We start from the raw sequence: 12,870 nt of genomic DNA on the forward strand, positions 1-12,870 counted from the left end.
TTTCAATTAGTCAATTAATAATTAATTATGTTAATTGTTTAATTTATTTTAGGTGTGTGTTGTGGTGTTTATATATGTAAATGGTGTGAAGGGTGGTAAGTAATTAGTTTTTTATTGATTAATTATTACATCATTTAAAATTAATTTCTATTGATTATTTAGTAAATATTAATTGTAATTGTGTAATTAATTTTAGGTGTGTGTTGAGTTTATTTGTGTAAATGGTGAGAAAGCTGGTAAGTAATCTATTGTTTATTTATTAATTAATAAATACTAAAAAAATAATTTTCTTTAATTAATTAGTAAATATTACATATAATTGTTTAATTATTTTAGGTGTTTGTTGTGGATTTTATAGTGCTAACTATTTTTTTATATCTTTGTGAATAATAATATATTTATATTTATATATTAATTATGTCAAAATTAGAAATTAAATTTATTGAAAATGTTGATATTTTTATTTTTATTGATTTGGGATCCCGCGCTTTCCTTACTGTTGCACTCACTAGAGTGGGAATAGTAATTTTTACCCCTCGGCTATCCTCCGCTTTCCCTACTGTTGCACTCACTGGAGTGCGAATAGTAAATTTTACCCTTACGCTATGCAGCGCTTTACCTACTGTTGCACTAACTGGAGTGGGAATAGTAATTTTTACCGCTACGCTATCCAGCGCTTTCCCTACTGTTGCACTCACTGGAGTGGGAATATTAATTTTTACCCCAACGCTATCCAGCGCTTTCCCTACTGTTGCACTCTCTGGAGTGGGAATAGTACATTTTACCCCTACACTATCCAGCGCCTTCCCTACTGTTACACTCACTGGAGTGGGAATAGTAAATCTTACCTCTACTCTATCCAGCACTTTCTCTACTGTTGCACAAACTGGAGTGGGAATAGTACATTTTACCCCTCCACTATCCAGCACTTTCCCTAGTGTTGCACTCACTGGAGTGGGAATAGTAATTTTTACCCCCACTCTATCCAGCGCTTTCCTTACTGTTGCATTCACTGGAGTGGGAATAGTAAATTTTACATTTTACCCCTCCGCTATCCAGTGCTTTCTCTACTGTTGCACTCACTGGAGTGGGAATAGTAATTTTTACCCTCCCGCTATCTAACGTTTTAACTATTAATGTTTTTATTATGTTATTAAATGTATGTATTATTTTTTTTAGTTTAATGTGTTAATTAAATATAGAATATATTAAATATAATATTTTTATTTATTTTACATTATTTATATCTGTTTTTATTTTATTTGTATATAATTAATAAAGTTTATAAATTAAATAAAGATAATATTTAATAAAATGTATTCAAGTAAATATATGTATATGTATACTTTTTTGTGTTTATATTAATTACACTTAGTTTATTTGTTATTATTAGTTAAAATATATTACAATTAATTTAATTTGTCAATAATAATGATATTATTTAATTAATTTAATTTAAGTTATATTATTTTTTAAAGTCGATATTTTTTACATCTATATTTTTTACATCTATATTTTTGAGTCGACATTACTGTACTTACCTTTTTAAGTATAGGTAGTCGATGTTTTTGTTATCGATATTTTCACATCGATATTTTTTCAACGATATTTTTAATATTGATATTTTAAGATGGATCCTCACACACGCTCTCTCACCCAATACACACTCTCTCACCCAAGCTCACTCTCACCCACATGCACGCACACAACATACATTAAAACCATATTATTTTGCTTATCTAAGATGCCAGTGAAGGTCCAGCACTTGTTGCTCCACTTCTTATTACACTAATAGGCAATAATAAACTATTATTCACTATTAATGTAATAAAAATGAGCAGAAAACGTGGTTAGAGCCTGACTCTGATAATGCAAGACCCCCTGTGTTCTTGGCACTGATTGTGTCACCTTCGAGGCCTGGAGTTGCAAAGACAGTGCCAGGGGTAGCAAGGGCAAGCTAGGGGTTACAACTGTGACACCTGGTGATCCCTAAATCACGTTCATGCTCTGAGCAAACCTGCTGCAGGTAAACACATATATCTCTCAGCAGAATGGCAGTAGGCTTAAAAGCATACTTGTGTGGCTCAAATATTTTGAACAATCATATGGCACAGTTATGCAGCTTGCATGACCTCTCCAGAAACAAAAAATGCACTGCTTCAGAGCTCAAACTATTTCCTCAAATGAATGAATGAATGCGCATTTATATGGCACAATTGTCACTCGAAAGAGAGCATCCTTATGCTGTGCTGAAACCACTATAGGGGCCTCATTTATGAGAAATGACGCATCGCTGCGTGAAAGCAGCGATGCGTCACTTCTCAGTGCGCACTCCTTGCGACATTGCTGATGCGTCATATTTAATGTATGACGCATCATGTCGCAAGGAGTTACAGATACGTCAGTATTTCTGACGTATCTGTAAGCGCAAAAGTGACGCATTGCAGGAGAGTGTCACAAAAGTGACGCAACTCCAGCAATGCGTCCTTTCACATGGTGAAAGCCCCATGTGAAAGGGCTTGCGTCAGTCTTACGCCTGCTGTGAGGCAGGCGCAAGATTTTGATGCAACAGCGTCCTAAAAGTGACGCAGTGAAATCTCATAGAGTTCACTGCGTCACTATTACGAGGCTTTTTGCGGGAGAACGCCCCTTCTGCATACATTATACCTGACGCAGGTATAATGTGGCGCAGGGGTTTAAAAAGTGACGCATCTACCTAGATGCGTCACTTTTTAAATATGGCGCAACAAGGCGCATGTTTTACGCCGCTGATGCGTCACAAAAAGTGACGCATCAGCAGCGCAAAACTGACGCAAGGCCTCATAAATGAGGCCTGAGGTACCTAAGAGAATAAGCTAGTAGAATTACATTTTCAAACTACAGAGGGAATCAGAGGCTCGGAAGAGTCAAGTTTTAAGTTCTTTTTAGAAAGTTGCTTCAGATCCAATGGAGGGCATACTGCTAGGAAGCAGGTTCAATGCTTTAAGAACCTAATACTGTGAATGACTTTCCATATTGAGATTTCAATTGGAAAGAGGGTGGTTTCAGGCAGTTCTCAGAGGATGATCTCAGAGTTCATTGGGACATGTAGTGGCAGAACTGGTCATTATGGTATTTAGCCCGTACATTTAGAAGCTCTGTAAATGAGCAGAAGTATTTTACAAAGAATCCTTTTATGAATTGGAAGCCAGTGCAACATATTAAGTGTGGCTGATGCGGAACTCCGCCAGGGAAGTTGTAAAACCAGTCTGGCAGCTGTATTCTGTACCATCTGGAGTTTATGGATGAGGAGTTTAGTGCAGCCAACATAAAGGCTATTCCAATAGGTAAACAGCGTTTACAACGCAACTTTTACAACGCAGTACCTTTACCACGCAACTTTTACAACGAAAGTCGTTACAACGACTTGCGCTGGGGGGCGCTCTAGGATAGGGAATAATTAATTTACTTTCCAGAACCTTCCCTACTATCCACGGGTCTGGAGTTGGAATAGTAAATTTAACTGTTCACTTTCCAGCACCCCCCAACGCAAGTCGTTGTAACGACTTGCATTGTAAAAGTTGCGTGGTAAAGGCATGCGTTGTAAAAGCATGCGTGGTAATGACATACATCCTTCCAATAGTCAAAGTTTGAGGAAATTAGAGCAAAGGCTGCAGGTATCCTGTCAGCCAAGGGCAAAGAGCTAAATATTTTTTTCCGAGATTTTATGAGGATAAAACAAATGCGTGTGACTGCCAAGGCTTGTGGAAGAAAAGATAGATTGATATCGCATTTGACCCCAAGATGTTTTGCAACCATTACAGTGACAAGATTGGGAGAAGCTGAATTTGGCCACCATTGTGTGGGGGGAAAACAGCTAGAATTGTCAAAGAGGACTCTTTCCGTCTTATTGAAATTGTACTTAAGATGGTTGTCAGCCAGGCAGTTCTGAAAGTTAGTTTCTTAAATAAATAAATTTTTATCTAAAGACAAAATGCACTGGGTGTCCTCAGCATATGATGTGATAGCAGTACCATATGGGGTAATTAGTGAAATAAGGGGAATCCTGTAATTATTAGGAAGAGTGGTCTCAAAGAAGAGCCCTGAGACACACCCATTGTGACTTCTCTTTCAGATGACAGAAATTGTCCAAGAGATAGTTTGCCTTCTGTTGGTCAATAAGGATTTTATCAAAGCTAAGGCATTGTGAGAAATTCTGATATTCAGGATCCGCTGTAATAAAATGGCATCCGAGATGGAGCTCAAATGCGGCAGATAGGGCTAATAGTATCAGTACAGCATTATTTCCTAAGTCCAGGGTCATTTTGATTGTTTCCAAGACTTCAAGGAGTTCTGACTGTTGAATGAGTGGGCCTAAAGCCCGATTTTTGAGTGTGGAGTAATTCGAAATTCTCAAGGAAAGGCATAAGTTGCTGATTGACAGTTTCTTACCAAAACTTTGCTTAGCACTGAAAGACGGAAGATAGGCCTTATACTGGACAGAATCATTGGGCCCGCCAAAGGTTTCTTTTTTAGAGCCTCCACAATTGCCAGTTTCCAATAGGAGGGAACTACCACTTCCACTAGTGAAGTGTTTAAGATGCGATTAATAGTGGCATTTACCACATCAATGGCTGCATGTAATATGGAGGGAGGGCAGGGATCGGGCACAGATCCTGATTTACATGTCAATGTGGCTTGACAAGAGTGTGCTAGAGAGATCTCTTGAAACTGGGTTAGTGCTACCTTTGGGATAATATTACCACCATCTGTGGGCTGATCTTATGATAAATCAGCACTTAAAATTGGACTATAGCCCTGTGGGTATCTAGTCTTAAAAGAAAGTCGAGATTTGGTCGCAGAGAGACTGGGAGGGAGGAATTTACCTGGCAAGTGCTTTTGGGTGGAGAAATGTTTTTGCAACATTAAATATGGCTTTTGAATCAAACCAGGTCTCTCCAATTTTTAAAGTGTAGCAGCATCTTTTTGCTTCCTTGAGCGATGTATGACATGTTTTTTAGGCAGCCCGAAATTGATCAAGAACACCTGGTTTATAAGCTACACGACATCTACGTTATAGTGATTTTCAGTAGCATTTTAGCTCAGCAAATGCTAGAGAAAACTAAAGGATCGAAAACTGTGGGTGGCAATTCTTGGAATGAGTAACTGAAGCTAATTTTGATGCAGAGTTAAGGATCCAGGTATTTTAAATGTGTCACCAAGTTTTCCAGTCAGAGTGAGGGTAATGCTGACAAGACCAGAGGTTAAATTAGGGTTTGATTTCATTGCTCCCCACTTACAGATCTTAAGGTTCATGTCTTTCTGATGCTTGTGTGCCTTATGTCTGGTGCCAGCCAGTTTGAATAAAATTAGGCTATGATCTGACCCGGGTTGAAAAACAGGGTCTTCATTGGATAGCCCAGGGTGATTTGAGCAAATCCTTTCAAGGGTTTGGCCTAACAGATGGGTGTGAGCGGTAACCCTTTGGGAGAGACCCAGTTTCTAAGAGTATCTGACAGGTAATAACTTAAGGGTTAGCTGAGTCATCAAAATTAAAATTAAAATGTCATAGGGCCATAAAATTGGTGTAAGGAACCAAGGAAGAGGCAAGTGCTTCCCCTAATTTGGAGATAAATGATGTTCCAGAACCAGGGGGAAGATATAGCAGATAACCTGCAACTGACTGAGAAGGGTTGGCACTAAGGCTAAAGCCTAAGTTCTCGACTCCTTTAAGGAGGACATGATCAAAGGAGCTACATGGCCATGAATCCAGAAAAATAATAACTATTAGAGGTTAAGACTTTATCTGTAGAAAAACCAGCATGGTGGCTGGCACTGGCCTTTGGTGTGCCTGCGGGGTCCGTCCGATGCACGTCTGTGCTGCGGGCCCGCACATAAAGGCAGCTTAAACTCCATCTCCAAAATAGCAACTAGTGCTGTAGTTGATCAAGTGTTCCCAAGAGATTCAAAACTGTACAAATATTAAAATGTCTAAACCTGAGTTTGAGTTGAAGCAGCAGTGACAGCCTGAATGTACATGGCTACACAAAAAAATATACTTAGGATAGCAATGCAGAGTAGCTCGCACAGAACACCTGCATTCAGAGAAGTCAGGAAGTGTAATGGTAAGCAGGCTGTGTCCAAGTCTTCAACATCTATAAGACCCCTCTCGCCTACGTCATATGAGCTCACAACATAAACATCCTCATTTAGGGCAACGGCACACAACTGATCATATTGCTCTCGGAAAAACACCCAACACCATGAACAAGTTCACCAAATGCATGACATAGGTGGAAGTGGCCACCCAGATGAAATCCAATTGCCTCAAAGGCAAGAATGCCTCACCATGGGACTCCAACTGTTGGCCCACAAACCTTGGACCCATGCCCCAATCGCAATTTAGAAACCTCAGACCCTCGATCATAAACAACACACTGCACATGGCCGCCCAAGTCAACACAGTGGTCTTGTCCTATTTCAACACCCTATGGATTCTAAAGAAAATCTTCAAGTGACTACCAGACAACACCAGGGAAGATCACCCAGCCCTCATTAGCAGCAGACTAAACTATGGAAAATACCCTGTACTCAGTGATTACCAACCAGCTCACAAGAGAACTGCAGGCCATCCAAAACACAGCAGCCAGATTAGTCCTCAACCTCCCACAGCAAGCCCACCCCATACAACACACCTTAGGGAACTCCGCTGGCTCCCTAGAAACAAGCACAAATACTTCAAACTCCTCACCCAAGCCGACAAAGTTCTCTAGAACACTAGCCCTGCTTACCTGATCGGCTGCATTCACTCCCCCAACCTTCCAGATACCACTGTTCTGCTGGTCTCTTTCACTAGCACACACAACACACATACAGAAACGCAGAGCTGGCTGCACCTTCTCATGCCTGGTCTCTATAGCCTGGAACGACCTCCAACAACAAATCAGAGTCTCCTCCTCTCTTCCTGACTTTTCGGAGAAGCTAAAGACCAGGCTTTTCAAGTAACATTCCAGGTCTGGTCTTATACACATGCTACAAAGTGCCCAGATAACCTCATGGGTGATTGGCATGCTTTAAAACACAGATAACATGACATAACATTAGGACCCAGCCCCAGCAGTCTTATGTTACATAGACTCACATGTGTCTACCAACAATGAAAGGGAAAGGCTGGGATTTCACTGAAATTATTGACATGATGGGGCCTATGACAGGACTACACAGTGCCGTGTCCAGATCTGCATTACATTGGCACAATGGTGCTGATGTCCTTCTCATTCCCACTTTATTGTTAATGTTGGGCAGTTCAAAGGGAAGCCTTGATGACATTATCCCTACAGGGCCTTACATGTGCATCTGCTATTTGAACAATATGGAAATGCCAGGCTTGGAACCCTTTCTGGAGTGAAATTCAGGCAGCCAATCACAGACCATAATGTATGGAAACTAAATATATACATAGGCCCCCATTACGATGGCTTTGCCCGCCCGCCACCCTTGCGGAAAACGGGACCGCCCGCTTTAAGGACGGGGGTCCCGATGTGTGCATTAGGATGCGCACGCCACAGTGGCGGGTGCATCCCCCATTTTTAACATTGTGGCGGGTGGTGCTCACTGCACCGCCCTCCACAATGTTAAAAATGTATGCGTGCATTTGCATAAACAAAGCGGCAGACACCGCGCGGTGCCTGCCGCTTTGTTTATGCAAATGCAGGGGGGTACCACAGGTACCCCCCGTGTGCACCCCCCCACCCCTCCTTCACTCTGGGGGCCCGCAGGGGGCCCCCCAGAGTGAAGATCGCATGCCTTTCCGTGGCGGCATCGCCGCCATGGAAAGGCATCCAATTTGGCCCATCATAATATGGCTGGCGGTGTCTATTAGACACCGCCAGCATATTAATTATTTTCCGCCCCGGCCGCAAGGCGACCGGGGCAGAAAAGCGGCAGACGGTCTTTCTGCCCGCCACGGTCCCCCCCGCCATACTAATATTGGGAGTGGATGTCGGGCGGATTGCCCCCGCCAGGCCAGCGGTGGCTGCCGCCAGTCTGGCAGGGGCAATCCGCCCGACATCCTAATGGGCCCCATAGTGTTTGGAATTGTACAATTTAGAGGGTCCAAAGGGGGGGGGAGAGAATCCCCAATTCCCTAATACAGGACCTGCCACTGGGTTTAAGACAACTGTTGGAAATTAACTTATTAGGTAGATTATTCAACTCCATTGGTCATGAACACAATTTCAAACATACAGAACCACAGCAACAGCAGGTCTGTGAGCCATAACATGTAATTTTACAGAGCAATACATACAAAGGAGGGTGACCCACCAACCCATCAGGTTGTCAAAGGTACTGGCTTCATGGCCTGTCCTGGCAGAGGACATACCTGTTAAATGTGCCAGTGACACGCACTGAATATTAATTGGATGCCATATTCTTTCACCTGTTTGCTATTCTGTTTTGTTTTTCACAGACAAACACACAGAGAGAAAATGTTTGAGAAAACCAAAGAAACAATGCACCTGGTCTGCAGGTAGGTTTCTCCATGCATTTGTCCCCCATTGTTTGGTTTCCTTGCCTTGATCCGCCATATCTTAGATAGTATCCTAAACAGCTCAGAGTGATCAACACTGTGAACAAGCCATCTTGTAGTGGACCGACTACAGGGTGAAGAGTTCTCAACATTTTTTTGTGTGCATATTTTACATAGCGCAAACTCGACCCAAAGGTATTGGAGTGCTTTACATGAACACCGTATTTACATTACACATTCAGGCACGGGGAGATTAATTGATTTGCGGCTCGAACCCTGAATCACGAGGTTAGGAAATGTAGCATCTGCAAAAAATAGCATCCACTAACCTCTAAATGACTCAATTAAGATCCAAAGACCCTAACCAGTAGGTTGTGAGATATTTACTCAGGCAATGGCCACAGGAAAATGGAAGCTGTAACTCCAACAGAAGGAAGCCCAAACAGTTACTGGTATATGTAGTACAGGGATTCAAAACAATAAAATGAAAATGAGTGTGTCATTCCCCAAATGTGCTGATTTACAGTGACAAAAACTTTGAATTCAAAGTAGTTTTGACCCTCATATGTTTCATCTATACGGAAGTGCACTCACACATGTGAACAAGCACTGGCAAAGCCAATAGGTTTCGCCTATGAAAAATATATTGTCTTTGTCCATGTTTTTTACATGGTGGCCAGCAGTTGACTAAAACAAAAAGCGCTATGTGATGCGGCCAATTTTTTATTTTCTTTAGGCCATGTTCCAGTGCAACATGTAAAAAAAACCATTGACAAATCTAATAGATTGTGCATAGGCGAAAACTATTGGCTTTGCCAATGTTTTTCCATGAGCGGTATAACTGCACAAATACATGCTATATGAATAGACAGGAAACATAAAAATAACTTACAAAATAGATATTAACCTTCTGCAAAATCAGCTGTGAAGTACATAATCTCTCTAAATAGGGTAACCCATTCTGCCCTTTCTGAATGTTGCCCACACATAATATTTACAGCTACAGGTCCATATGACACTGCACTGAGGAGGAGGAGGAGGAACTCCAGCCCGTTTCAGAGGCACAACCCACACAAAACAACACAATATTAGCATTTTGCAAGCTACAAGGGTTTGCAGAGTAATGCTGCATGCAGCTTCCTTGTTCTCTTTCGGTTGATTCTTATCTAAAAGAAATTAACTGACATCAAGCACAGCTCTAAGTGGGGGAAGGGGTTAGGGGAAAATCCATTGAGAGAATACACTTCAAATCTGAGCATTGCTGTATGAAAGAATACATTAATTGGATACTTGTAGAGCTCTTTACCACTCCCAAAGGAGCATCCTGGTGCTAACATGGAAACAGCAGTGCTTTAATCAAACAATAACCAAGAAAAGAAGGACACATCTGAAAATAAGCGAATAACAGAGCAAATTAGAGGCTGCAAAAAGCCAGGGCTTCAACTGCTTTCTAAAAAGTACTTCAGATTCAATGAATCTTAAAATGATGGGAAGTTGGTTCTATGCCTTAGTGCCCAGAACTGCATCTGTAAGGGTAGGGTTTAAGACGATTTGCTTGGGAGGATCTCAGGGTCCTTTTGGTGGTATAGTGTTTGAATCTGGCCATTATATATCTTGGCCTAGTAGATCTGTAGGCTCTAAATATAAATAAAATAATTTTTTAAAAGGACCCTTTTATGCACTGACAACCAATGTAAAGCTGCTGAGGACGATGAGCGTTGTGGAAGTTTCAATACCAATCTGGCTGCTGCTTGTTGCACAACCTGAACTTTCTGGATAATTTGTTTTGAGGATCCTACATACAAGTGTTGCAGTAATCCAATTCTGGAAGTTCTAAATGCAAAGGCAACTGTCTTTCTTGCCGTCCATGGGAGGTATTCAAAAAATATTTTCAGGGATTTTACAAAATGAAAAAAAACATGCTTACTACTGCAAGAGCTTCGGTATATCTGGTAAATTCCAAACAAAACACAAACATTCAGCATAACCCTAGCATACAAAAGTGGGGTAAAGTTGTTTCTGTCACAGACACTTCCTGCAGAATTTGTGCCGCTCTCAAAATGGCCATGTATTCGCCACACACATTTTCTGCACATTGTCCTGTGCAAGCGCTCACCTCTGATGTGTGACACAGTCATTGTCTGCAAGGGCCCATTGTAGCCGACAGCATCGACCACCGTCCTGCTGCCTGCCTTGTTAAATGTAAACACTGAGATCCCAGTGGGAGATGTGATGTGATAATCCTCAGGGCGAGGAACCTGTCTCCATTTTAGTTGTAAATAAAAATGCACAAAAACAGACGTCTAGCTGTAAAAACAGACCTAGAGCTCTTCCACAAGCAGGCATCCAGTTCAAACTGCACATCCACGAACCGAAGGATTTGATAAATCCGAGCCCTGCACAAACCATGTATCAGCTTTTGCTCTTAGAACAAGTCTGGGCTCCATATACACAGCTTAACGTGTTCTTAAAAGTGAATTTTGGCTACACACACTGATAAGTGATGTCAGATGAACAATTAAGGGAAAAACAGAGATGGTGTGAGGGAGAGGGGATCTGTGACCGAGGCACCAACAGGAGGTGTGAGTTAGCAATTGCCAACACTCGGTGAAAGACTGTATAAAAAAACAACAAGCAGTTTAATAGCTAAACGCTCAGTCTAAATGTATGCAAAAAACTCTCACAAAAAAAATGTTTAAAATATTCCAGAACTATTTTTAGATTGTGAGCATCAAACTAGCCCAGATCGCATGCAGTCGGCCAACATGCTTGCTCAAAAAGAAAAAGTAGTTTCAAAAAGTCGATGAAAAGTTAAAAAGGACTACTTGGGCCAAACTCCATTGATAGGAAAAACACACGAAAAACACAGGAAATAGCATGCTACAACCAACAACTGAGGAAAACAAAGAGGCAAGCACACAAATTAAAGTAAAGTAAGGATGTGGTGTAATCTTGGGGTCCTCCTCAGGATCTCCCTCAGAACTGCCACCCTCCTGGGTATCTGGTGATGCCTCTTCGGGACCCTGATCAGTAAAGTGCAGCCCCCTATGATAGTCCTTTTCCCGTCTGTCCTTTTGCCACCAGAGCATGACTTCCTGGAGACTTTGCTGGGTGTCTTCTACAGTCAGTACTATTGTCCTCTCCCTGCAGAACCCTTTTGTTTTTCCAGACTGTATTCCCACAGATATTGGAAGTTAAAGATGGAAGCCATTTTGGTAAGGTACTAACAAACACGTGCAACAACAGATTCCTCGGCGTAAGAGCTGAAGTAGGGGTACACAATAAAAATGACTACTGAGAGAAAATCAGGAGAAAACCAAAACACGTGATTGTCTAAATGCAGTGTGTAGTGCAACCATGCATCACTGTGGTACTGTGCAAACACACGTTCTATCCCACTGCTGCCACCAATGTTAGAAATGAGGTTTCTGATTGGCTAGGGTATGCACCTAAGTCAGACAGAACCCACCACACTGGTAAGAGAGTTAGACACTGAAGATAACCGCTGCTTACCCCTTGGTAGCTTGACAGAACAGTCAGGCTTATTACAGAGGCAATGTGTAAAGCTTTTGTGCAACGCACTCATACAGCAGTGACACACAAGGCACACCACAAAAGAAACTACACACAAGGTTATATAAAAATATCCTTTGTATTATCCATAAAAACACATTAGAACACAATCACATATATTACAGTGCCACTAGGCACTTGTCATGACTTCAAAGGGATTACATAAATCACTTAGCCAATCGAGCCACTGTAATGAACATTTTAGTTAAGGTCACCAGTAACTACTGGCAGGATTGCCCTTAGCATAAAACACTATGCATAAACCACATCTGCAGTGCACTATAGTAAATACTCGTACGTTGCACACGTTATGGAAATATCCTTGCTAGCAATGTAACATCACATATATTCACATCAGGGCATAAACGAACATGTAATGGGATGAATAACTACTCCTAGTTTTCACAGGTTACCCAACCACCGTAATCTTATCCATGATGGCAACTTCCTGATATAACGATCAGGATCCTGATACTGTAAATCCAAAGAAAATTACATACGCCATATCCGGGCCCAATTTTTATTTTATTTATTTATTTTCTTGAGCTAGCTAGACCCAGAGGTATTAGAGCTCTTTACATGAGGGAAGTTACATCGGTTACAAAAAAACATTGTTACAAAAAAATATATTATTTACAAATTACATCTGTTGATTAGTGGTGCGTACAAGGTTGAGAGGGGTAAAGTAAAAGAGTAACAGGGAGGAGATACGGTGGAGAGACAAAGGAAAGTCTGCCCAATGTCCACCTGGGTAGGTGACGGCTGAGGGGGAATTCCGCAGCCCATCT

Source organism: Lissotriton helveticus, chromosome 8 (assembly GCF_964261635.1).
Source record: "Lissotriton helveticus chromosome 8, aLisHel1.1, whole genome shotgun sequence".
Lineage (NCBI taxonomy): Eukaryota > Metazoa > Chordata > Amphibia > Caudata > Salamandridae > Lissotriton > Lissotriton helveticus.